This window comes from Phaseolus vulgaris, chromosome 11, assembly GCF_051622355.1.
Source record: "Phaseolus vulgaris cultivar YP4 chromosome 11, ASM5162235v1, whole genome shotgun sequence".
Taxonomy (NCBI): domain Eukaryota; kingdom Viridiplantae; phylum Streptophyta; class Magnoliopsida; order Fabales; family Fabaceae; genus Phaseolus; species Phaseolus vulgaris.
The window spans coordinates 52,183,086-52,208,484 of NC_143508.1; the positions used below are offsets into that span (position 1 = coordinate 52,183,086).

Below are 25,399 nucleotides of genomic sequence, written 5' to 3' on the forward strand. Positions count from 1 at the left end.
AGAAATGTTGTGCAAACCAAGGTTATCTCTACCAAAACTTGTGAAATTTCGCCCTACTTTCTGCAATTTTATTCTGGGTCCGTATTGCGTTGAAAAAATTCACACAAGTACTTTCATATGTTGTTTGCACCCAGGGAAGGAGGCACGTCGATAAACAAATAAAAAAAAAGAAGATCCGGGGAAGAAAAGTCAGGACGTTTTGTTTTGGGAAAACCTATTTTGTTCACTCTCGGTCTGGGACTTACTACGCCTTACTCCTTGGGTATTTTGGTCTGAAATTTTTACCAGACGTTCTTCACTGTGTCTGTTGAGTTTTAGGTCAGATTTCAACCCTAGATTCGTCCCACAAGATTGGCAATAAAGTTTTTATTCGTCACTGCCATGGCTGAAAGGAAGGTTCCTTTGTCTGCGAAACTGTTTATTTTTTTTCGTGGGTGAATACTCATCTGTTTGACTTTAAATTTGTCGCGTTTTGTCCCTCAATTCAGTGGGGATTCTTATGTGGAATTTCAGGAAAAAACTGTTTCGGGAGTATTTTTCAGAAATTTTGTGCAAACCAAGGCTATCTTCTACCAAAACTTGTGAAATTTTGCCCTACTTTCTGCAATTTTATTCTGGGTCTGTACTGCGCTGAAAAAATTCACAAAAGTAATTTCATATGTTGTTTGCAGCCAGGTAAGGAGGCACGTACATAAAAAAATCACAAAAAGAAGATACGGGTAAGAAAATCCGTGACGTTTTGTTTTCGGAAAACAAGTTTTGTTCACTCTCGGTCTGGGACTTACTACGCCTTACTCCTTGGGTATTTTGGTCTGAAATTTGTACCAGACGTTCGTCATTGTGTCTGTTGTGTTTTGCTGAGATTTCAGCCCCAGATACGTCCCGCAAGATTGACAATAAATTTTTTATTCATCACTGCCACGACTGAAATGAAGGTAACTTTGTGTGCGAAACTGTTTAATTTTTTTTGTGGGTGATTACAATCCGTTTGACTTTAAATTTGTCGCGTTTTGTCCCTTCATTTAGTGGAGATTCTTACGTGGAATTTCAGGCAAAATTTGTTTCGGGAGGATTTTTTAGAAGTTTTGTGCAAACCAAGACTATCCTCGACAAAATTATGTCAAATTTCTCCATACTTTCTGCAATTTTATTCTAGGTCCGTATTCCGCTGAAAAAATTCACACAAGTACTTTCATATGTTGTTTGCACCCAGGTTAGGATGCACGTCCATAAAGAAATCATAAAAAGAAGATACGGGGAAGAAAAGGCACGATGTTTTGTTTTCGGATAAACAGTTCTGTTCACTCTCGGTCTAGGACTTACTACGCCTTACTCCTTGGTTATTTTGGTCTGAAATATTTACCAGACATTCGTCACTGTGTCTGTTGAGTTTTGGCAGAGATTTGAGCCCCAGATTCGTCCCACAAGATTGGCAATAAATATTTTATTCATCACTTCCAGGGCTGAAAGGAAGGTTCGTTTGTGTGCAAAACTATATGATTTTTTTTCATGTGTGAATACTCATCCGTTTGACCTGAAATTTGTCGCGTTTTGTCCCAAATTCGGTGGATATTCTTCCGTGGAATTTCAAGAAAAAACTATTTCGGGAGGATTTTTCAGAAATTTTGTGCAAACAAAGGCTATCCTCTACAAAAACATATGATATTTTGCCTTACTTTCTGCAATTTTATTATGGGTCCGTATTGCGTTGAAAAAATTCACACAAGTACTTTCATATGTTGTTTGCACTCAGGTAAGGAGGCACGTCCATAAAAGAATCACAAAAAGGAGATACGGGGAAGAAAATCCAGAACGTTTTGTTTTCGGAAAACCAATTTTGTTCACTCTCGGTCTGGGACTTACTACGGCTTACTCCTTGGGTATTTTGGGCTGAAATTTATACCAGATGTTCGTCACTGTGTGTGTTGAGTTTTGGCTGAGATTTGAGCCCCAGTTTCGTCCCACACGATTGGCAATAAATTTTTTATTCATTACTTCCGGGGCTGAAAGGATGGTTCGTTTTTGTGCGAAACTGTTTGATTTTTTTCATGGGTGAATACTCATCCGTTTGACCTGAAATTTGTTGCGCTTTTTCTCAAATTCAGTGGAGTTTCTTACGTGGAATTTTAGGAAAAAACTATTTCAGGAGGATTTTTCAGAAATTTTGTGCAAACCAAGGCTATCCCCTACCAAAACTTGTGAAATTTTGCCCTACTATCAACAATTTTATTCGGGTCCGTATTGCGCTGAAAAAATTCACACAAGTACTTTCCTATGTTGTGTGCACCCAAGTAAGGAGGCACGTCCATAAACAAATCACAAAAAGAAGATACGGGGAAGGAAAGCCACGACGTTTTGTTTTCGGAAAACCAATTTTGTTCACTCTCGGTCTGGGACTTACCACGCTTTACTCCTTGGGTATTTTGGTCTCAAAATTTTTACCAGACGTTCGTCACTGTGTCTGTTGAGTTTTGGCTGAGATTTGAGACCAAGATTCGTCCCACAACATTGGCAATACATTTTTTATTCATCACTGCCACGGCTGAAAGGAAGGTTCGTTTGTGTTCGAAACTATTTGATTTTTTTAGTGGGTGAAGACTCATCCGTTTGACCCAAAATTTATCGCGTTTTATCCAAAATTCAGTTGAGATTCTTACGTGGAATTTCAGGAAAAAACTATTTCGGGATAATTTTTCGTTAATTTTGTGCAAACAAAGGTTATCCTCTACCAAAACTTATGAAATTTCGCCCTACTTTATGCAATTTTATTCTGGGTCCATATTGCGTTGAAAAAAATTCACACAACTACATTCATATGTTTTTTGCACCCAGGTAAGGGGGCACGTCCACAAACGAACCCTAAAAAGAAGATACGGGGAAAAAAAGCCAGGACGTTTTATTTTCGGAAAACCAGTTTTGTTCACTCTCGGTCTGGGACTTAGTACCCCTTACTCCTTGGGTGTTTTGGTCTGAAATTTTGACCAGAAGGTCGTCACTGTGTCTACTGAGTTTTCGCTGGGATTTGAGCCCCAAATTCTTCCCACAAGACTGACAATAAATTTTTTATTGATCACTGCCAGGGTTGAAAGGAAGGTTCGTTTGTGTGTGAAACTGTTTGATTTTTTCGTGGGTGAATACTCATCCGTTTGACCCGAAATTTGTCGCATTTTGTCCCAAATTCAGTGGAGAATATAACGTGGAATTTCAGGATAAAACTATTCCGGTAGAATTTTTCAGAAATTTTCGTGCAAACCAAGGCTATCCTCTACCAAAACTTGTGAAATTTCGCCCTACTTTATGCCATTTTGATTCTGCGTCCGTATTGCGCTGAAAGACTTCACACTGGTACTTTCATATGTTGTTTGCACCCAGGTAAGGAGGCACGTCCATAAACGAACCACGAAAAGAAGATACGTGGAAAAAAAGCAAGGACGTTTTGTTTTCGGAAAACCAGTTTTGTTCACTCTCGGTCTGGGACTTAATACCCCTTACTCCTTGGGTGTTTTGGTCTGAAATTTTGACCAGACGGTCGTCACTGTGTCTACTGAGTTTTGGCTGGGATTTGAGCCCCAGATTCGTCCCACAAGACTGACAATAAATTTTTTATTGATCACTGCCAGGGTTGAAAGGAAGGTTCGTTTGTGTGTGAAACTGTTTGATTTTTTCGTGGGTGAATACTCATCCGTTTGACCCGAAATTTGTCGCATTTTGTCCCAAATTCAGTGGAGAATATTACGTGGAATTTCAGGATAAAACTATTCCGGTAGAATTTTTCAGAAATTTTTGTGCAAACCAAGGCTATCCTCTACCAAAACTTGTGAAATTTCGCCCTACTTTATGCCATTTTGATTCTGCGTCCGTATTGCGCTGAAAGACTTCACACTGGTACTTTCATATGTTGTTTGCACCCAGGTAAGGAGGCACGTCCATAAACGAACCACGAAAAGAAGATACGGGGAAAAAAAGCAAGGACGTTTTGTTTTCGGAAAACCAGTTTTGTTCACTCTCGGTCTGGGACTTAGTACCCCTTACTCCTTGGGTGTTTTGGTCTGAAATTTTGACCAGACGGTCGTCACTGTGTCTACTGAGTTTTGGCTGGGATTTGAGCCCCAGATTCGTACCACAAGACTGACAATAAATTTTTTATTGATCACTGCCAGGGTTGAAAGGAAGGTTCGTTTGTGTGTGAAACTATTTGATTTTTTTCGTGGGTGAATACTCATCCGATTGACCCAAAATTTGTCGCGTTACGTCCCAAATTAAGTGGAGATTAGTACCTGGAATTTCAGGAGAAAACTATTCTGGGAGAATTTTTCAGAAATTTTCGTGCAAACCAAGGCTATCTTCTACCAAAACTTGTGAAATTTCGCCCTTCTTTCTGCAATTTTTATTCTGCGTCCGTATTGCGATGAAAGACTTCACACAAGTACTTTCATATGTTGTTTGCACCCAGGTAAAAGGGCACGTCCATCAACGAACCACAAAAAGAAATACGGGGAAAAAAACCGAGGACGTTTTGTTTTCGGAAAACCACTTTTGTTCACTCTCGGTCTGGGACATAGTACCCCTTACTCCTTGGGTGTTTTGGTCTGAAATTTTGACCAGACGATCGTCACTGTGTCTACTGAGTTTTGGCTGGGATTTGAGCCCCAGATTCTTCCCACAAGACTGACAATAAATTTTTTATTGATCACTGCCAGGGTTGAAAGGAAGGTTCGTTTGTGTGTGAAATTGTTTGATTTTTTCGTGGGTGAATACTCATCCGTTTGACCCGAAATTTGTCGCATTTTGTCCCAAATTCAGTGGAGATTCTTACGTGGAATTTCAGGATAAAACTATTCCGGTAGAATTTTTCAGAAATTTTCGTGCAAACCAAGGCTATCCTCTACCAAAACTTGTGAAATTTCGCCCTACTTTATGCCATTTTGATTCTGCGTCCGTATTGCGCTGAAAGACTTCACACTGGTACTTTCATATGTTGTTTTCACCCAGGTAAGGAGGCACGTCCATAAACGAACCACGAAAAGAAGATACGTGGAAAAAAAGCAAGGACGTTTTGTTTTCGGAAAACCAGTTTTGTTCACTCTCGGTCTGGGACTTAGTACCCCTTACTCCTTAAGTGTTTTGGTCTGAAATTTTGACCAGACGGTCGTCACTGTGTCTACTGAGTTTTGGCTGGGATTTGAGCCCCAGATTCGTCCCACAAGACTGACAATAAATTTTTTATTGATCACTGCCAGGGTTGAAAGGAAGGTTCGTTTGTGTGTGAAACTGTTTGATTTTTTTCGTGGGTGAATACTCATCCGATTGACCCAAAATTTGTCGCGTTACGTCCCAAATTCAGTGGAGATTCGTACCTGGAATTTCAGGAGAAAACTATTCTGGGAGAATTTTTCAGATATTTTCGTGCAAACCAAGGCTATCTTCTACCAAAACTTGTGAAATTTCGCCCTTCTTTCTGCAATTTTTATTCTGCGTCCGTATTGCGATGAAAGACTTCACACAAGTACTTTCATATGTTGTTTGCACCCAGGTAAAAGGGCACGTCCATCAACGAACCACAAAAAGAAATACGGGGAAAAAAACCAAGGACGTTTTGTTTTCGGAAAACCACTTTTGTTCACTCTCGGTCTGGGACATAGTACCCCTTACTCCTTGGGTGTTTTGGTCTGAAATTTTGACCAGACGATCGTCACTGTGTCTACTGAGTTTTGGCTGGGTTTTGAGCCCCAGATTCTTCCCACAAGACTGACAATAAATTTTTTATTGATCACTGCCAGGGTTGAAAGGAAGGTTCGTTTGTGTGTGAAACTGTTTGATTTTTTTCGTGGGTGAATACTCATCCGTTTGACCCGAAATTTGTCGCATTTTGTCCCAAATTCAGTGGAGAATATTACGTGGAATTTCAAGATAAAACTATTTCGGTAGAATTTTTCAGAAATTTTCGTGCAAACCAAGGCTATCTTCTACCAAAACTTGTGAAATTTCGCCCTTCTTTCTGCCATTTTTATTCTGCGTCCGTATTGCGATGAAAGACTTCACACAAGTACTTTCATATGTTGTTTGCACCCAGGTAAAAGGGCACGTCCATCAACGAACCACAAAAAGAATATACGGGGAAAAAAACCTAGGACGTTTTGTTTTCGGAAAACCACTTTTGTTCACTCTCGGTCTGGGACATAGTACCCCTTACTACTTGGGTGTTTTGGTCTGAAATTTTGTCCAGACCGTCGTCACTGTGTCTATTGAGTTTTGACTGAGATTTGAGCCCTAGGTTCGTCCCACAAGACTGGCAATAAATTTTTTATTGATCACTGCCAGGGCTGAAAGGAAGGTTCGTTTGTGTGTGAAACTGTTTGATTTTTTCGTGGGTGAATACTCATCCGATTGACATAAAATTTGTCGCGTTTCTTCCCAAATTCAGTGGAGATTCTGTCGTGGAATTTAAGGAGAAAACTATTCTGGGAGAATTTTTCAAAAATTTTCGTGCAAACCAAGGCTATCCTCTACCAAAACTTGTGAAATTTCGCCCTACTTTATGCCATTTTTATTCTGCGACCGTATTGCGCTGAAAGACTTCACACAAGTACTTTCATATGTTGTTTGCACCCAGGTAAGGAGGCACGTCCATAAACGAACCACAAAAAGAAGATACGGGGAAAAAAAGCCAAGACGTTTTGTTTTCGGAAAACCAGTTTTGTTCACTCTCGGTCTGGGACTTAGTACCCCTTACTCCTTGGGTGTTTTGGTCTGAAATTTTGACCAGACGATCGTCACTGTGTCTACTGAGTTTTGGCTGGAATTTGAGCCCCAGATTCTTCCCACAAGACTGACAATAAATATTTTATTGATCACTGCCAGGGTTGAAAGGAAGGTTCGTTTGTGTGTGAAACTGTTTGATTCTTTTCGTGGGTGAATACTCATCCGTTTGACCCGAAATTTGTCGCATTTTGTCCCAAATTCAGTGGAGAATATTACGTGGAATTTCAGGATAAAACTATTCCGGTAGAATTTTTCAGAAATTTTCGTGCAAACCAAGGCTATCTTCTACCAAAACTTGTGAAATTTCGCCCTTCTTTCTGCCATTTTTATTCTGCGTCCGTATTGCGATGAAAGACTTCACACAAGTACTTTCATATGTTGTTTGCACCCAGGTAAAAGGGCACGTCCATCAACAAACCACAAAAAGAATATACGGGGAAAAAAACCTAGGACGTTTTGTTTTCGGAAAACCACTTTTGTTCACTCTCGGTCTGGGACATAGTACCCCTTACTACTTGGGTGTTTTGGTCTGAAATTTTGTCCAGACCGTCGTCACTGTGTCTATTGAGTTTTGACTGAGATTTGAGCCCTAGGTTCGTCCCACAAGACTGGCAATAAATTTTTTATTGATCACTGCCAGGGCTGAAAGGAAGGTTCGTTTGTGTGTGAAACTGTTTGATTTTTTTCGTGGGTGAATACTCATCCGATTGACATAAAATTTGTCGCGTTTCTTCCCAAATTCAGTGGAGATTCTTTCGTGGAATTTAAGGAGAAAACTATTCTGGGAGAATTTTTCAAAAATTTTCGTGCAAACCAAGGCTATCCTCTACCAAAACTTGTGAAATTTCGCCCTACTTTATGCCATTTTTATTCTGCGACCGTATTGCGCTGAAAGACTTCACACAAGTACTTTCATATGTTGTTTGCACCCAGGTAAGGAGGCACGTCCATAAACGAACCACAAAAAGAAGATACGGGGAAAAAAAGCCAAGACGTTTTGTTTTCGGAAAACCAGTTTTGTTCACTCTCGGTCTGGGACTTAGTACCCCTTACTCCTTGGGTGTTTTGGTCTGAAATTTTGACCAGACGATCGTCACTGTGTCTACTGAGTTTTGGCTGGAATTTGAGCCCCAGATTCTTCCCACAAGACTGACAATAAATATTTTATTGATCACTGCCAGGGTTGAAAGGAAGGTTCGTTTGTGTGTGAAACTGTTTGATTCTTTTCGTGGGTGAATACTCATCCGTTTGACCCGAAATTTGTCGCATTTTGTCCCAAATTCAGTGGAGAATATTACGTGGAATTTCAGGATAAAACTATTCCGGTAGAATTTTTCAGAAATTTTCGTGCAAACCAAGGCTATCTTCTACCAAAACTTGTGAAATTTCGCCCTTCTTTCTGCCATTTTTATTCTGCGTCCGTATTGCGATGAAAGACTTCACACAAGTACTTTCATATGTTGTTTGCACCCAGGTAAAAGGGCACGTCCATCAACAAACCACAAAAAGAATATACGGGGAAAAAAACCTAGGACGTTTTGTTTTCGGAAAACCACTTTTGTTCACTCTCGGTCTGGGACATAGTACCCCTTACTACTTGGGTGTTTTGGTCTGAAATTTTGTCCAGACCGTCGTCACTGTGTCTATTGAGTTTTGACTGAGATTTGAGCCCTAGGTTCGTCCCACAAGACTGGCAATAAATTTTTTATTGATCACTGCCAGGGCTGAAAGGAAGGTTCGTTTGTGTGTGAAACTGTTTGATTTTTTTCGTGGGTGAATACTCATCCGATTGACATAAAATTTGTCGCGTTTCTTCCCAAATTCAGTGGAGATTCTTTCGTGGAATTTAAGGAGAAAACTATTCTGGGAGAATTTTTCAGAAATTTTCGTGCAAACCAAGGCTATCCTCTACCAAAACTTGTGAAATTTCGCCCTACTTTATGCCATTTTTATTCTGCGACCGTATTGCGCTGAAAGACTTCACACAAGTACTTTCATATGTTGTTTGCACCCAGGTAAGGAGGCACGTCCATAAACGAACCACAAAAAGAAGATACGGGGAAAAAAAGCCAAGACGTTTTGTTTTCGGAAAACCAGTTTTGTTCACTCTCGGTCTGGGACTTAGTACCCCTTACTACTTGGGTGTTTTGGTCTGAAATTTTGACCGGACGGTCGTCACTGTGTCTATTGAGTTTTGGCTGAGATTTGAGCCCCAGATTCGTCCCACAAGACTGGCAATAAATTTTTTATTGATCACTGCCAGGACTGAAAGGAAGGTTCGTTTGTGTGTGAAACTGTTTGATTTTTTCATGGGTGAATACTCATTCGGTTGACCCAAAATTTGTCGCGTTTCATCCCAAATTCATTTTAGATTCTTACGTGGAATTTCAGGAGAAAACTATTCCGGGAGAATTTTTCAGAAATTTTCGTGCAAACCAAGGCTCTCCTCTACCAAAACATGTGAAATTTCGCCCTACTTTCTGTCATTTTTATTCTGCGTCCGTATTGAGCTGAAAGACTTCACACAAGAACTTTCATATGTTGTTTGCACCCAGGTAAGGAGGCACGTCCATAAACGAACCACAAAAAGAAGATACGGTGAAAAAAAAGCCACGACGTTTTGTTTTCGGAAAACCAGTTTTGTTCACTCTCGGTCTGGGACTTAGTACCCCTTACTCCTTGGGTGTTTTGGTCTGAAATTTTGATCAGACGGTCGTCACTGTGTCTCTTGAGTTTTGGCTGAGATTTGAGCCCCAGATTCGTCCCCACAAGACTGGCACTAAATTTTTTATAGATCACTGCCAGGGATGAAAGGAAGGTTCGTTTGTGTGTGAAACTGTTTGATTTTTTCATGGGTGAATACTCATTCGGTTGACCCAAAATTTGTCGCGTTTCGTTCCAAATTCAGTGTAGATTCTTACGTGGAATTTCAGGAGAAAACTATTCCAAGAGAATTTTTCAGAAATTTTCGTGCAAACCAAGGCTATCCTTTACCAAAACTTGTGAAATTTCGCCCTACTTTTTCCCATTTTTATTCTGCGTCCGTAATGCGCTGAAACACTTCACACAAGTACTTTCATATGTTGTTTGCACCCAGGTAAGAGGGCATGTCCATCAACGAACCACAAAAAGAAGATACGGTGAAAAAAAGCCAGGACGTTTTGTTTTCGGAAAACCAGTTTTGTTCACTCTCGGTCTGGGACTTAGTACCCCTTACTCCTTGGGTGTTTTGGTCTGAAATTTTGACCAAACGGTCGTCACTGTCTCTATTGAGTTTTGGCTGAGATTTGAGCCCCAGATTCTTCCCACAAGACTGACCAAAAATTTTTTATTGATCACTGCCAGGGTTGAAACGAAGGTTCGTTTGTGTGTGAAACTGTTTGATTTTTTTCGTGGGTGAATACTCATCCGTTTGACCCGAAATTTGTCGCGTTTCGTCCCAAATTCAGTGGAGATTCTGACGTAGAATTTCGGGAGAAAACTATTCCGGGAGAATTTTTCAGAAATTTTCGTGCAAACCAAGGCTATATCCTCTACCAAAACATGTGAAATTTCGCCCTACTTTCTGCCATTTTTATTCTGCGTCCGTATTGAGCTGAAAGACTTCACACAAGAACTTTCATATGTTGTTTGCACCCAGGTAAGGTGGCACGTCCATAAACGAACCACAAAAAGAAGATACGGTGAAAAAAAGCCAGGACGTTTTGTTTTCAGAAAACCAGTTTTGTTCACTCTCGGTCTGCGACTTAGTACCCCTTACTCCTTGGGTGTTTTGGCCTGAAATTTTGACCAGACGGTCGTCACTATGTCTATTGAGTTGTGGCTGAGATTTGAGCCCCAGATTCGTCCCACAAGACTGACAATAAATTTTTTATTGATCACTGCCAGGGCTGAAAGGAAGGTTCGTTTGTGTGTGAAACTGTTTGATTTTATTCGTGGGTGAATACTCATCCGTTTGACCCGAAATTTGTCGCGTTTTGTCCCAAATTCAGTGGAGATTCTTACGTGGAATTTCAGGAGAAAACTATTACGGGAGAGTTTTTCAGAAATTTTCGTGCAAACCAAGGCTATCCTCTACCACCAAAACATGTGAAAATTCGCCCTACTTTCTGCCATTTTTATTCTGCGTCCGTATTGAGCTGAAAGACTTCACACAAGAACTTTCATATGTTGTTTGCACCCAGGTAAGGAGGCACGTCCATAAACGAACCAGAAAAAGAAGATACGGGGAAAAGAAGCCAGGACTTTTTATTTTCGGAAAACAAGTTTTGTTCAGTCTCGGTCTGGGACATAGTACGCCTTACTCCTTGGGTGTTTTGGTCTGAAATTTTGACCAGACGGTCGTCACTGTGTCTATTGAGTTTTGGCTGAGATTTGAGCCCCAGATTCGTCCCCACAAGACTGGCAATAAATTTTTTATTGATCACTGCCAGGACTGAAAGGAAGGTTCGTTTGTGTGTGAAACTGTTTGATTTTTTCGTGGGTGAATACTCATTCAGTTGACCCAAAATTTGTCGCGTTTCATCCCAAATTCATTGTAGATTCTTACGTGGAATTTCAGGAGAAAACTATTCCGGGAGAATTTTTCAGAAATTTTCGTGCAAACAAAGGGATACTCTACCACAACTTGTGAAATTTCGCCCTTCTTTCTGCCATTTTTATTCTGCGTCCGTATTGCGGTGAAAGACTTCACACAAGTACTTTAATATGTTGTTTGCACCCAGGTAAAAGGGCACGTCCATCAACGAACCACAAAAAGAAGATATGGGGAAAAAAACCAGGACGTTTTGTTTTCGGAAAACCACTTTTGTTCACTCTCGGTCTGGGACTTAGTACCCCTTACTCCTTGGGTGTTTTGGTCTGAAATTTTGACCAGACGGTCGTCACTGTGTCTATTGAGTTTTGGCTGAGATTTGAGCCCCAGATTCGTCCCACAAGACTGGCAATAATTTCTTTATTGATCACTGCCAGGGATGAAAGGAAGGTTCGTTTGTGTGTGAAACTGTTTGATTTTTTCATGGGTGAATACTCATTCGGTTGACCCAAAATTTGTCGCGTTTCGTTCCAAATTCAATGTAGATTCTTACGTGGAATTTCAGGAGAAAACTATTCCAAGAGAATTTTTCAGAAATTTTCGTGCAAACCAAGGCTATCCTTAACCAAAACTTGTGAAATTTCGCCCTACTTTTTGCCATTTTTATTCTGCGTCCGTATTGCGCTGAAAGACTTCACACAAGTACTTTTATATGTTGTTTGCACCCAGGTAAGAGGGCACGTCCATCAACGAACCACAAAAAGAAGATACGGGGAAAAAAAGCTAGGACGTTTTTTTTTCGGAAAACCAGTTTTGTTCACTCTCGGTCTGGGACTTAGTACCCCTTACTCCTTAGGTTTTTGGTCTGAAATTTTGACCAAACGGTCGTCACTGTGTCTATTGAGTTTTGGCTGAGATTTGAACCCCAGATTCGTCCCACAAGACTGGCAATAAATTTTTTATTGATCACTGTCAGGGATAAAAGGAAGGTTCGTTTGTGTGTGAAACTGTTTGATTTTATTCGTGGGTGAATACTTATCCGTTTGACCCAAAATTTGTCCCATTTTGTCCCAAATTCAGTGGAGATTCTTACGTGGAATTTCAGGAGAAAACTATTCCGCGGGAATTTTTTAGAAATTTTCGTAAAAACCAAGGCAATCCTCTACCAAAACTTGTGAAATTTCGCCCTACTTTCTGCCATTTTTATTCTGCGTCCGTATTGAGCTGAAAGACTTCACACAAGTACTTTCATATGTTGTTTGCACCCCGTTAAGGTGGCAAGTCCATAAACGAACCACAAAAAGAAGATACGGTGAAAAAAAGCCAGGATGTTTTGTTTTCAGAAAACCAGTTTTGTTCACTCTCGGTCTGGGACTTAGTAGCATTTACTCCTTGGGTGTTTTGGTCTGAAATTTTGACCAGACGGTCGTCACTATGTCTATTGAATTTTGGCTGAGATTTGAGCCCCAGATTCGTCCCACAAGACTGACAATAAATTTTTTATTGATCACTGCCAGGGCTGAAAGGAAGGTTCGTTTGTGTGTGAAACTGTTTGATTTTTTTCGTGGGTGAATACTCATCCGTTTGACCCGAAATTTGTCGCGTTTCGTCCCAAATTCAGTGTAGATTCTTACGTGGAATTTAAGGAGAAAACTATTATGGGAGAATTTTTCAGAAATTTTCGTGCAAGTGGCTATCCTCTAACAAAACTTGTCAAATTTCGCCATACTTTATGGAATTTTTATTCGGCGTCCGTATTGAGCTGAAAGACTTCACACAAGTACTTTCATATGTTGTTTGCACCCCGTTAAGGTGGCAAGTCCATAAACGAACCATAAAAAGAAGATACGTGGAAAAAAAGCCAGGACGTTTTGTTTTCGGAAAACCAGTTTTGTTCAGTCTCGATCTGGGACTTAGTACCCCTTACTCCTTGGGTTTTTTGGTCTGAAATTTTGACCAGACGGTCGTCACTGTGTCTATTGAGTTTGGCTGAGATTTGATCCCCAGATTCATCCCACAAGACTGGCAATAAATTTTTTATTGATCACTGTCAGGGCTAAAAGGAAGGTTCGTTTGTGTGTGAAACTGTTTGATTTTTTTCGTGGGTGAATACTCATCCGTTTGACCCGAAATTTGTTGCGTTTCGTCCCAAATTCAATGGAGATTCTTACGTGGAATTTTAGGAGAAAACTATTCCGGGAGAATTTTTCAGAAATTTTCGTGCAAACCAAGGCTATCCTCTACTAAAACATATGAAATTTCGACCTTCTTTCTGCCATTTTTATTCGGCGTCCGTATTGAGCTGAAAGACTTCACACAAGTGCTTTCATATGTTGTTTGCACCCAGAGAAGGAGGCACGTCCATAAACGAACCACAAAAAGAAGATACGGTGAAAAAAAGCCAGGACGTTTTGTTTTCAGAAAACCAGTTTTGTTCACTCTCGGTCTGGGAATTAGTACCCCTTACTCCTTGGGTGTTTTGGTCTGAAATTTTGACCAGACGGTCGTCACTGTGTCTATTGAGTTTTGGCTGAGATTTGAGCCCCAGATTCGTCCCACAAACCTGACAATAAATTTTTTATTGATCACTGTTAGGGCTGTAAGGAAGGTTCGTTTGTGTGTGAAACTGTTTGATTTTTTTCGTGGGTGAATACTAATCCGTTTGACCCGAAATTTGTCGCGTTTCGTCTCAAATTCAGTGGAGAATTTTACGTTGAATTTCAGAAGAAAACTTTTCCAGGAGAATTTTTCAGAAATTTTCGGGCAAACCAAGGCTATCCTCTACAAAAACTTCTTAAATTTCGCCCTACTTTCTGCCATTTTTATTCTGCGTCCGTATTGCGCTGAAAGACTTCACACAAGTACTTTCATATGTTGTTTGCACCCAGGTAAGGAGGCACGTCCATAAACGAACCACAAAAAGAAGATACGGTGAAAAAAAAGCCACGACGTTTTGTTTTCGGAAAACCAGTTTTGTTCACTCTCGGTCTGGGACTTAGTACCCCTTACTCATTGGGTGTTTTGGTCTGAAATTTTGACCAGACGGTCGTCACTGTGTCTATTGAGTTTTGGCTGAGATTTGAGCCCCAGATTCTTTCCACAAGACTGACAATAAATTTTTTCTTGAATACTGCCAGGGCTGAAACGAAGGTTCGTTTGTGTGTGAAACTGTTTGATTTTTTTCGTGGGTGAATACTCATACGTTTGACCCGAAATTTGTCGCGTTTCGTCCCAAATTCAGTGGAGATTCTGACGTAGAATTTCGGGAGAAAACTATTCCGGGAGAATTTTTCAGAAATTTTCGTGCAAACGAAGGCTATCCTCTACCAAAACATGTCAAATTTCCCCATACTTTATGGAATTATTATTCTGCGTCCGTATTGCGCAGAAAGACTTCACACAAGTACTTTCATATGTTGTTTGCACCCAGGTAAGGAGGCACGTCCATAAACGAACCACAAAAAGAAGATACGGGGAAAAAAAAGCAAGGACATTTTGTTTTCGGAAAACCAGTTTTGTTCACTCTCGGTCTGGGACTTTGTACCCCTTACTCCTTGGGTGTTTTGGTCTGAAATTTTGACCAGACGGTCGTCACTGTGTCTGTTGAGTTTTGGCTGAGATTTGAGCCCTAGATTCTTCCCACAAGACTGGCAATAAATTTTTTATTGATCACTGTCAAGGCTTAAAGGAAGGTTCATTTGTGTGTGAAACTGTTTGATTTTTCTGGTGGGTAAATACTCATCCGTTTGACCCGAAATTTTTCGAGTTTCGTCCCAAATTCAGTGGAGATTCTTACGTGGAATTTCAGGAGAAAACTATTCCGGGAGAATTTTTCAAAAAATTTCGTGCAAACCAAGTCTATCCTCTACCAAAACTTGTGAAATTTCGCCCTACTTTATGCAATTTTTATTCTGCGTTCGTATTGCGCTGAAAAAATTCACACAACTACTTTCATATGTCGTTTGCACCCAGGTAAAGAGGCACGTCCATAAACGAACCACAAAAAGAAGATACGGGGAAAAAAAGCCAAGACGTTTTGTTTTAGGAAAACCAGTTTTGTTCACTCTCGATTTGGGACTTAGTACCCCTAACTCCTTGGGTGTTTTGGTCTGAAATTTTGACCAGACGGTCGTCACTGTGTCTATTGAGTTTTTCAGCGTCCGTATTGCGCTGAAAAAATTCACACAAGTCGTTTCATATGTTGTTTGCACCCAGGTAAGGAGGCACGTCCATAAACGAACCACAAAAAGAAGATACGGTGAAAAAAAGCCAGGACGTTTTGTTTTCAGAAAACCAGTTTTGTTCGCTCTCGGTCTGGGACTTAGTACCCCTTACTCCTTCGGTGTTTTGGTCTGAAATTTTGACCTGACGGTCGTCACTGTGTCTATTGAGTTTTGGCTGAGATTTGAGCCCCTTATTCGTCCCACAAGACTGGCAATAAATTTTTTATTGATCATTGGCAGGGCTGAAAGGAAGGTTCGTTTGTGTGTGAAACTGTTTGATTTTATTCGTGGGTGAATACTCATCCGTTTGACCCGAAATTTTTCGAGTTTCGTCCCAAATTCAGTGGAGAGTCTTACGTGGAATTTCAGGAGAAAACTGTTCCTGGAGAATTTTTCAGAAATTTTCGTGCAAACCAAGGCTATCCTCTACCAAAACTTGTAAAATTTCGCCCTACTTTCTGCCATTTTTATTCTGCGTCGGTATTGCGATGAAAGATTTCACACAAGTACTTTCATATGTTTTTTTGCTCCCAGGTAAAGAGGCACGTCCATAAACGAACCACAAAAAGAAGATACGGGGAAAAAAATCCAAGACGTTTTGTTTTAGGAAAACCAGTTTTGTTCACTCTCGGTCTGGGACTTAGTACCCCTAACTCCTTGGGTGTTTTGGTCTAAAATTTTGACCAGACGGTCGTCACTGTGTCTGTTGAATTTTGGGTGAGATTTGAGCCCCAGATTCGTCCCACAAGACTGACAATAAATTTTTTATTGATCACTGACAAGGCTGAAAGGAAGGTTCATTTGTGTGTGAAACTCTTTGATTTTTTTGGTGGGTAAATACTCATCCGTTTGACCCGAAATTTTTCGCGTTTCGTCCCAAATTCAGTGGAGATTCTTACGTGGAATTTCAGGAGAAAACTATTCCGGGAGAATTTTTCAAAAATTTTCGTGCAAACCAAGGCTATCCTCTACCAAAACTTGTGAAATTTCGCCCTACTTTCTGCAATTTTTATTCAGCGTCCGTATTGCGCTGAAAAAATTCACACAAGTCGTTTCATATGTTGTTTGCACCCATGTAAGGAGGCACGTCCATAAAGGAACCACAAAAAGAAGATACGGGGAAAAAAAGTCAGGACGTTTTGTTTTCGGAAAACCAGTTTTGTTCACTCTCGGTCTGGGACTTAGTACCCCTTACTCCTTGGGTGTTTTGGTCTGAAATTTTGACCAGACAGTCGTCATTGTGTCTATTGAGTTGTGGCTGAGATTTGGGTCCCAGATTCGTCCCACAAGACTGGCAATAAAATTTTTATTGATCATTGCCAGGGCTGAAAGGAAGGTTCGTTTGTGTGTGAAACTGTTTGATTTTATTCATGGGTGAATACTCATCCGTTTGACCCGAAATTTGTCGCATTTTGTCCCAAATTCAGTGGAGATTCTTTCGTGGAATTTCAGGAGAAAACTATTTTGGGAGAATTTTTCAGAAATTTTCATGCAAACCAAGGGTATTATCCTCTACCAAAACTTGTGAAATTTCGCCCTACTTTCTGCAATTGTTATTCAGCGTCCGTATTGCGCTGAAAAAATTCACACAAGTCGTTTCATATGTTGTTTGCACCCAGGTAAGGAGGCACGTCCATAAAGGAACCACAAAAAGAAGATACGGGTAAAAAAAGTCAGGACGTTTTGTTTTCGGAAAACCAGTTTTGTTCACTCTCGGTCTGGGACTTAGTACCCCTTACTCCTTCGGTGTTTTGGTTTGAAATTTTGACCAGACGGTCGTCACTGTGTCTATTGAGTTTTGGCTGAGATTTGAGCCCTTTATTCGTCCCACAAGACTGGCAATAAATTTTTTATTGATCATTGCCAGAGCTGAAAGGAAGGTTCGTTTGTGTGTGAAACTGTTTGATTTTATTCGTGGGTGAATACTCATCCGTTTGACCCGAAATTTGTCGCGTTTTATCCCAAATTCAGTGGAGATTCTTACGTGGAATTTCATGAGAAAACTATTCCGGGAGAATTTTTCAGAAATTTTCGTGCAAACCAAGGCTATCCTCTACCAAAACATGTGAAATTTTGCCCTACTTTCGGCCATTTTTATTCTGCGTCCGTATTGAGCTGAAAGACTTCACACAAGAACTTTCATATGTTGTTTGCACCCAGGTAAGGTGGCACATCCATAAACGAACCACAAAAAGAAGATACGGTGAAAAAAAGCCAGGACGTTTTGTTTTCAGAAAACCAGTTTTGTTCACTCTCGGTCTGCGACTTAGTACCCCTTACTCCTTGGGTGTTTTGGCCTTAAATTTTGAATAGACGGTCGTCACTGTGTCTATTGAGTTGTGGCTCAGATTTGAGCCCCAGATTCGTCCCACAAGACTGACAATAAATTTTTTATTGATCACTGCCAGGGTTGAAAGGAAGGTTCGTTTGTGTGTGAAACTGTTTGATTTTTTTCGTGGGTAAATACTCATCCGTTTGACCCGAAATTTGTCGCTTTTCGTCCCAAATTCGGTGGAGATTGTTACGTGGAATTTCAGGAGAAAACTATTCCAGGAGAATTTTTCAGAAATTTTCGTGCAAACAAAGGCTATCCTCTACCAAAACTTGTGAAATTTCGCCCTACTTTCTGCCATTTTTATTCTGCGTCCGTATTGTGCTGAAAGACTTCACACAAGTACTTTCATATGTTCTTTGCACCCAGGTAAGGAGGCACGTCCATAAACGAACCACAAAAAGAAGATACGGTGAAAAAAAAGCCACGACGTTTTGTTTTCGGAAAACCAGTTTTGTTCACTCTTGGTCTAGGACTTAGTACCCCTTACTCCTTGGGTGTTTTGGTCTGAAATTTTGACCAGACAGTCGTCATTGTGTCTATTGAGTTGTGGCTGAGATTTGGGTCCCAGATTCGTCCCACAAGACTGGCATTAAATTTTTTATTGATCATTGTCGGGGCTGAAAGGAAGGTTCGTTTGTGTGTGAAATTGTTTGATTTTATTCGTGGGTGAATACTCATCCGTTTGACCCGAAATTTGTCGCGTTTTGTCCCAAATTCAGTGGAGATTCTTACGCGGAATTTCAGGAGAAAACTATTCCGGGAGAATTTTTCAGAAATTTTCGTGCAAACCAAGGCTATCCTCTACCAAAACTTGTGAAATTTCGCCCTACTTTCTGCAATTTTTATTCTGTGTCCGTATTGCGCTGAAAAAATTCACACAAGTCGTTTCATATGTTGTTTGCACCCAGGTAAGGAGGCAAGTCCATAAACGAACCAGAAAAAGAAGATACGGTGAAAAAAAGCCAGGACGTTTTGTTTTCAGAAAACCAGTTTTGTTCGCTCTCGGTCTGGGACTTAGTACCCCTTACTCCTTCGGTGTTTTGGTCTGAAATTTTGACCAGACGGTCGTCACTGTGTCTATTGAGTTTTGGCTGAGATTTGAGCCCCTTATTCGTTCCACAAGACTGGCAATAAATTTTTTATTGATCATTGCCAGAGCTGAAAGGAAAGTTCGTTTGTGTGTGAAACTGTTTGATTTTATTCGTGGGTGAATACTCATCCGTTTGACCCGAAATTTGTCGCGTTTTGTCCCAAATTCAGTGGAGATTCTTACGTGGAATTTCAGGAGAAAACTATTTCGGGAGAATTTTTCAGAATTTTTCGTGCAAACCAAGGCTATCCTCTACCAAAACTTGTGAAATTTCGCCCTACTTTCTGCAATTTTTATTCTGCGTCCGTATTGCGCTGAAAAAATTCACACAAGTCGTTTCATATGTTGTTTGCACCCAGGTAAGGAGGCACGTCCATAAACGAACCACAAAAAGAAGATACGGGGAAAAAAAGCCAGGACGTTTTGTTTTCAGAAAACCAGTTTTGTTCGCTCTCGGTCTGGGACTTAGTACCCCTTACTCCTTCGGTGTTTTGGTCTGAAATTTTGACCTGACGGTCGTCATTGTGTCTATTGAGTTGTGGCTGAGATTTGGGTCCCAGATTCGTCCCCTAGGACTGGCAATAAATTTTTTATTGATCATTGCCAGGGCTAAAAGGAAGGTTCGTTTGTGTGAGAAACTGTTTGATTTTATTCGTGGGTGAATACTCATCTGTTTGACCCGAAATTTGTCGCGTTTTGTCCCAAATTCAGTGGAGATTCTTACGTGGAATTTCAAGAGAAAACTATTTCGGGAGAATTTTTCAGAATTTTTCGTGCAAACCAAGGCTATCATCTACCAAAACTTGTGAAATTTCGCCCTACTTTCTGCAATTTTTATTCTGCATCCGTATTGCGCTGAAAAAATTCACACAAGTCGTTTCATATGTTGTTTACACCCAGGTAAGGAGGCACGTCCATAAACGAACCACAAAAAGAAGATACGGGGAAAAAAAGCCAGGACGTTTTGTTTTCGGAAAACCAGTTTTGTTCACTCTCGGTCTGGGACTTAGTACCCCTTACTCCTTGGGTGTTTTGGTCTGAAATTTTGACCAGACGATCTTCACTGTGTCTGTTGAGTTTTTGCTGAGATTTGAGCCCCAGAATCGTCCCACAAGACTAGCAATAAATTTTTTATTGATCACTGTCAGGGCTGAAAGGAAGGTTCGTTTGTGTATGAAACTGTTTGATTTTTTTCGTGGGTGAATACTCATCTGTTTGACCCGAAATTTGTCGCGTTTCGTCCCAAATTCAGTGTTTATTCTTACGTGGAAGTTCAGGAGAAAACTATTCTAGGAATATTTTTCAGAAATTTTCTTGCAAACCAAGTGTATCATCTACCATAATATGTGAAATTTCGCCCTACTTTCTTCAATTTTTATTCTGCGTCCCTATTGCGCTGAAAAATATCACACAAGTACTTTCATTATGTTGTTTGCATCCAGGTAAGGAGGCACGTCCATAAACGAACCACAAAAAGAAGATACGGGGAAAAAAAGCCAGGACGTTTTGTTTTCGGAAAACCAGTTTTGTTCACTCTCGGTCTGGGACTTTGTACGCCTTACTCCTTGGGTGTTTTGGTCTGAAATTTTGACCAGACGGTCGTCACCGTGTGTATTGAGTTTTGGCTGATATTTGAGCCCCAGATTGGTCCCACAAGACTGGCAATAAATTTTTTATTGATCACTGCCAGGGCTGAAAGGAAGGTTCGTTTGTGTGTGAAACTGTTTGATTTTTTTCGTGGGTGAATACTCATCCGTTTGACCCGAAATTTGTCGCGTTTCGTCCCATATTCAGTGGAGATTCTTACGTGGAATTTCAGTAGAAAACTATTCCGAGAGAATTTTTCAGAAATTTTCGTGCAAACCAAGGCTATCCTCTACCAAAACTTGTGAAATTTCGCCCTACTTCTGCAATTTTTATTCTGCGCTGAAAGAATTCACACAAGTACTTTCATATGTTGTTTGCACCGAGTTAAGGAGGCACGTCCATAAACGACCCACAAAAAGAGGATACGGGGAAAAAAAGTCAGGACGTTTTGTTTTCGGAAAACCAGTTTTGTTCACTGTCGGTCTGGGACTTAGTACCCCTTACTACTTGGGTGTTTTGGTCTGAAATTTTGACCAGACGGTCGACACTGTGTCTATTGCGTTTTGGCTGAGATTTGAGCCCTAGGTTCGTCCCAAGAGACTGGCAATAAATTTTTTATTGATCACTGCATGGAATGGAAGGAATGTTCGTTTGTGTGTGAAACTGTTTGATTTTTTTCGTGAGTGAATACTCATCCGTTTGACCCGAAATTTGTCGCGTTACGTCCCAAATTCAGTGGAGATTCTTACGTGGAATTTCAGGAGAAAACCATTCACGAAGAATTTTTCAGAAATTTTCGTGCAAACCAAGGCTATCCTCTACCAAAATTTGTGAAATTTCACCCTACTTTCTGCAATTTTTATTCTGCGCTGAAAGAATTCACACAAGTACTTTCATATGTTGTTTGCACCCAGGTAAGGAGGCACGTCCATAAACGAACCACAAAAAGATGATACGGGAAAAAAAAGCCAGGACGTTTTGTATTCGGAAAACCAATTTTCTTCACTCTCGGGCTGGGACTTAATACCCGTTACTCCATGGGTGTTTTGGTCTGAAATTTTGAGCACACGGTTGTCACTGTGTCTCTTGAGTTTTGGATGAGATTTGAGCCGCAGATTCTTCCCACAAGACTGGCAATAAGTTTTTTATTGATCACTTCCAGAGCTGGAAGGAAGGTTCGTTTGTGTGTGAAACTGTTTGATTTTTTTCGTGGGTGAATACTCATCCGTTTGACCTGAAATTTGTCGCGTTTCGTCCCAAATTCAGTGGAGATTCTTACTTGCAATTTCAGTAGAAAACTATTCCGAGAGAATTTTTCAGAAATTTTGTGCAAACCAAGGCTATCCTCTACCAAAACTTGTGAAATTTCGCCGTACTTTCTGTAATTTTATTCAGGGTCTGTATTGCGCTGAAAAAATTCGCACAAGTACTTTCATATGTTGTTTGCACCCAGGTAAGGAGGCACGTCCATAAACAAATCACAAAAAGAAGATACGGGGAAGAAAAGCCATGACGTTTTGTTTTCCGAAAACAAGTTTTGTTCACTCTCATTCTGGGACTTACTACACCTTACACCTTGGGTATTTTGGTATGAAATTTTTACCAGACGTTCGTCACTGTGTCTGTTGAGTTTTGGCTGAGATTTGAGCCCCAAATTCGTCCCACAAGATTGGAAATAAATGTTCTATTAATCACTGCCAAGGCTGAAAGGAAGGTTCGTTTGTGTGCGAAACTGTTTGATTTCTTTCGTGGGTGAATACTCATCCGTTTGACCTGAAATTTGTCGCGTTTTGTCCAAATCAGGGGAGATTCTTACGTGGAATTTCAGGAAAAAACTGTTTTGGAAGGATTTTTCAGAAATTTTGTGCTAACCAAGGCTATCCTCTACCAAAACTTGTGAAATTTCTTCCTACTTTCTGCAATTTTATTCTTAGTGCGTATTGCGCTGAAAAAATTCACTCAAGTACTTTCATATGTTGTTTGCACCCAGGTAAGAAGGCACGTCCATAAACAAATCACAAAAAGAAGATACAGGGATGAAAAGCCACGACGTTTTGTTTTCGGAAAACCATTTTTGTTCACTCTCGGTGTGGGACTTACTACGCCTTACTCCTTGGGTATTTTGGTCTGAAATTTTTACCAGACGTTCGCTACTGTGTCTATTGAGTTTTGGCTGAGATTTGACCCCCAAATTCGTCCCACAAGATTGGCAATAAATTTTTTATTCATCACTGCCATAGCTGAAAGGAAGGTTCGTTTGTGTGCGAAACTGTTTGATTTTTTTCGCAGGTGAATACTCATCAGTTTGACCTAAAATTTATCGCGTTTCGTCCCAAATTCAGTGGAGCTTCTTACGTGGAATTCCAGGAAAAAAGTATTTCGGGAGGATTTTTCAGAAATTTGGTGTAAACCAAGGCTATCCTCTGCCAAAACTTGTGAAATTTTACCCTACTTTCTGAAATTTTATTCTATATCCGTATTGCGCTGAAAAAATTCACATATGTACTTTCATATGTTGTTTCCACCCAGGTAAGGAGGCACGTCCATAAAAAAATCACAAAAATAAGATACTGGGAAGAAAAGGCAGGTCGTTTGGTTTTCAGAAAACCAGTTTTATTCACTCTCGGTCTGGGACTTACTACGCCTTCCTCCTTGGGTATATTTGTCTATAATTTTTACGAGACATTCGTCACTGTGTCTGTTGAGTTTTGGCTGAGATTTGAGCCCCGGATTCGTCCCACAAGAATGCCAATAAATTTTTTTTTCATTACTGCGAGAGCTGTAAGGAAGGTTCGTTTGTGTGTGAAACTGTTTGATTTTGTTCGTGGGTGAATACTCATCCATTTGACCAGAAATTTGTCTCGTTTTGTCTCAAATTCAGTGGAGATTCTTACGTGGAATTTCATGAAAAAACTATTTCGGGAGTATTTTTCAGAAATTTTGTGCAAAGTAAGGCTATCCTCTAACAAAACTTGGGAAATTTCGCCCTACTTTCTCCAATTTTATTTTGTGCTGAAAAAATTCACACAAGTACTTTCATATGTTGTTTGCACCCAGGTAAGGAGGCACGTCCATAAAAAAATCACAAAAAGAAGATACGGGGAAGAAAAGCTAGGACTTTTTGTTTTCGAAAAACCAGTTTTGTTCACTCTTGGTCTGGGACTTACTACGTCTTACTCCTTGGGTATTTTGGTCTAAACTTTTTACCAGACGCTCGTCACTGTGTCTACTGAGTTTTGGCTAAGATTTGAACCACAAATTCGTCTCATAGGATTTGCAATAACTTTTTTATTCCTCACTGCCAGGGTTGTAACGAAGGTTTGTTTGTGTATGAAACTGTTTCATTTGTTTCTTGTGTGAATACTCATCCGATTGACCTGAAATTTGTCGCGTTTAGTTCCAAGATCAATTGAGATTCTTACGTGGAATTTTAGGAAAAAACTATTTCGGGAGAATTTTTCAGAAATTTTTTTTAAAACCAAGGTTATCCTTTACCGAAACTTGTGAAATTTCGCCCTACTTTCTGCAATTTTATTCTAAGTCTGTATTGCGTTGAAAAGGTTCACACAAATGCTTTCATATGTTGTTTGCACCCAGGTAAGGAGAAACGTCCGTAAACAAATTACAAAAAGAAGATACGGGGAAGAAAAGCCAGGACGTTTTGTTTTCGGAAAACCAATTTTGTTCACTCTCGGTGTGGGACTTACTACACCTTACTCCTAGGGTATTTTGGTCTGAAATTTTTACCAAACATTCGTCATTGTGTCTATTGAGTTTTGGCTGAGATTTGAGCCCAAAATTCGTCCCACAATATTTTCCAATAAATTTTATTATTCATCACTGCTAGGGCTGAAAGAAAGGTTCGTTTGTGTGTGAAATTGTTTGATTTTTTTCATAGGCAAATACTCATCTGTTTGACCTGAAATTTGTTTCATTGTGTCCCAAATTCAGTCGAGATTCTTACGTGGATATTCAAGAAAAAAATATTTCGGGAGAATTTTTCAGAAATTTTGTGCAAACCAATGTTATGCTCTACCAAAACTTTTGAAATTTCGCCCTACTTTTTGTAATTTTATTCTAAGTCTATATTGCATTGAAAAGGTCCACACAAGTGTTTTCATATGTTGTTTGCACCCAGGTAAGAAGGCACATCCATAAACAAATAAAAAAAAATATGAGGAAGAATAATATTAAACTTTAATAACATAGATTGATTATATCATGAAATATAATAAAACTTTAAATTCATAACATACTTTTATTGTTTACAAATACATTTTAAAACAATTAATTACACTTATTCTAGGGTGGGGCTTTATATTTGACAAAATAGTAAACGAATGAAAAACACATCGCTAGAAGGAGGGCTTGAACCTCCGACCTTGTGGTTAACAGCCACACGCTCTAACCAACTGAGCTATTCCAGCTTGATGACCTTTCACCGCATTGTTTTGTATAGTTCATAATGCAACTGGTTTTTATGATTTTTACGGAAAAGGAAATACAATATTTTTTCTTATAAAAGAATAATAGGTCTTTTATTTTTATTTTCAATTTTACTTCAAATACATTTGAATTAGTTTTTAAAAATTTTACTTGTATGATATACATGTAAATTAATTGAAAACTAGATAAGTTAATGGATAAAAGAGTTGGTAGTATTGTTTTAAATTAACTTTAAAGACAGATAAATAAATAAAATGTTAAACGAATATGATACTTGATAAAAAAATAAAAGGAAAATTGAAATTATTTCTTATGAAGTTAGGTTAAATAATATCTACACTCTCTAGTTTTTTAAAATATTTCCAAAAACATATATAAACTAAATTTATTCTATATACGTAATTAAATATTAAAATATTTAT

At 39.6% G+C, this 25,399-nt stretch overlaps 1 non-coding gene across 1 annotated transcript; it reads right to left on the bottom strand.

Moving 5' to 3' along the window:
* Positions 1–24,884: 24,884 nt before the first annotated feature.
* TRNAN-GUU (transfer RNA asparagine (anticodon GUU)) lies at positions 24,885–24,958 on the bottom strand. The gene has a single exon. It is a non-coding gene; the product is annotated as a tRNA-Asn (tRNA).
* Between the last annotated feature and the right edge of the window lie 441 nt (positions 24,959–25,399).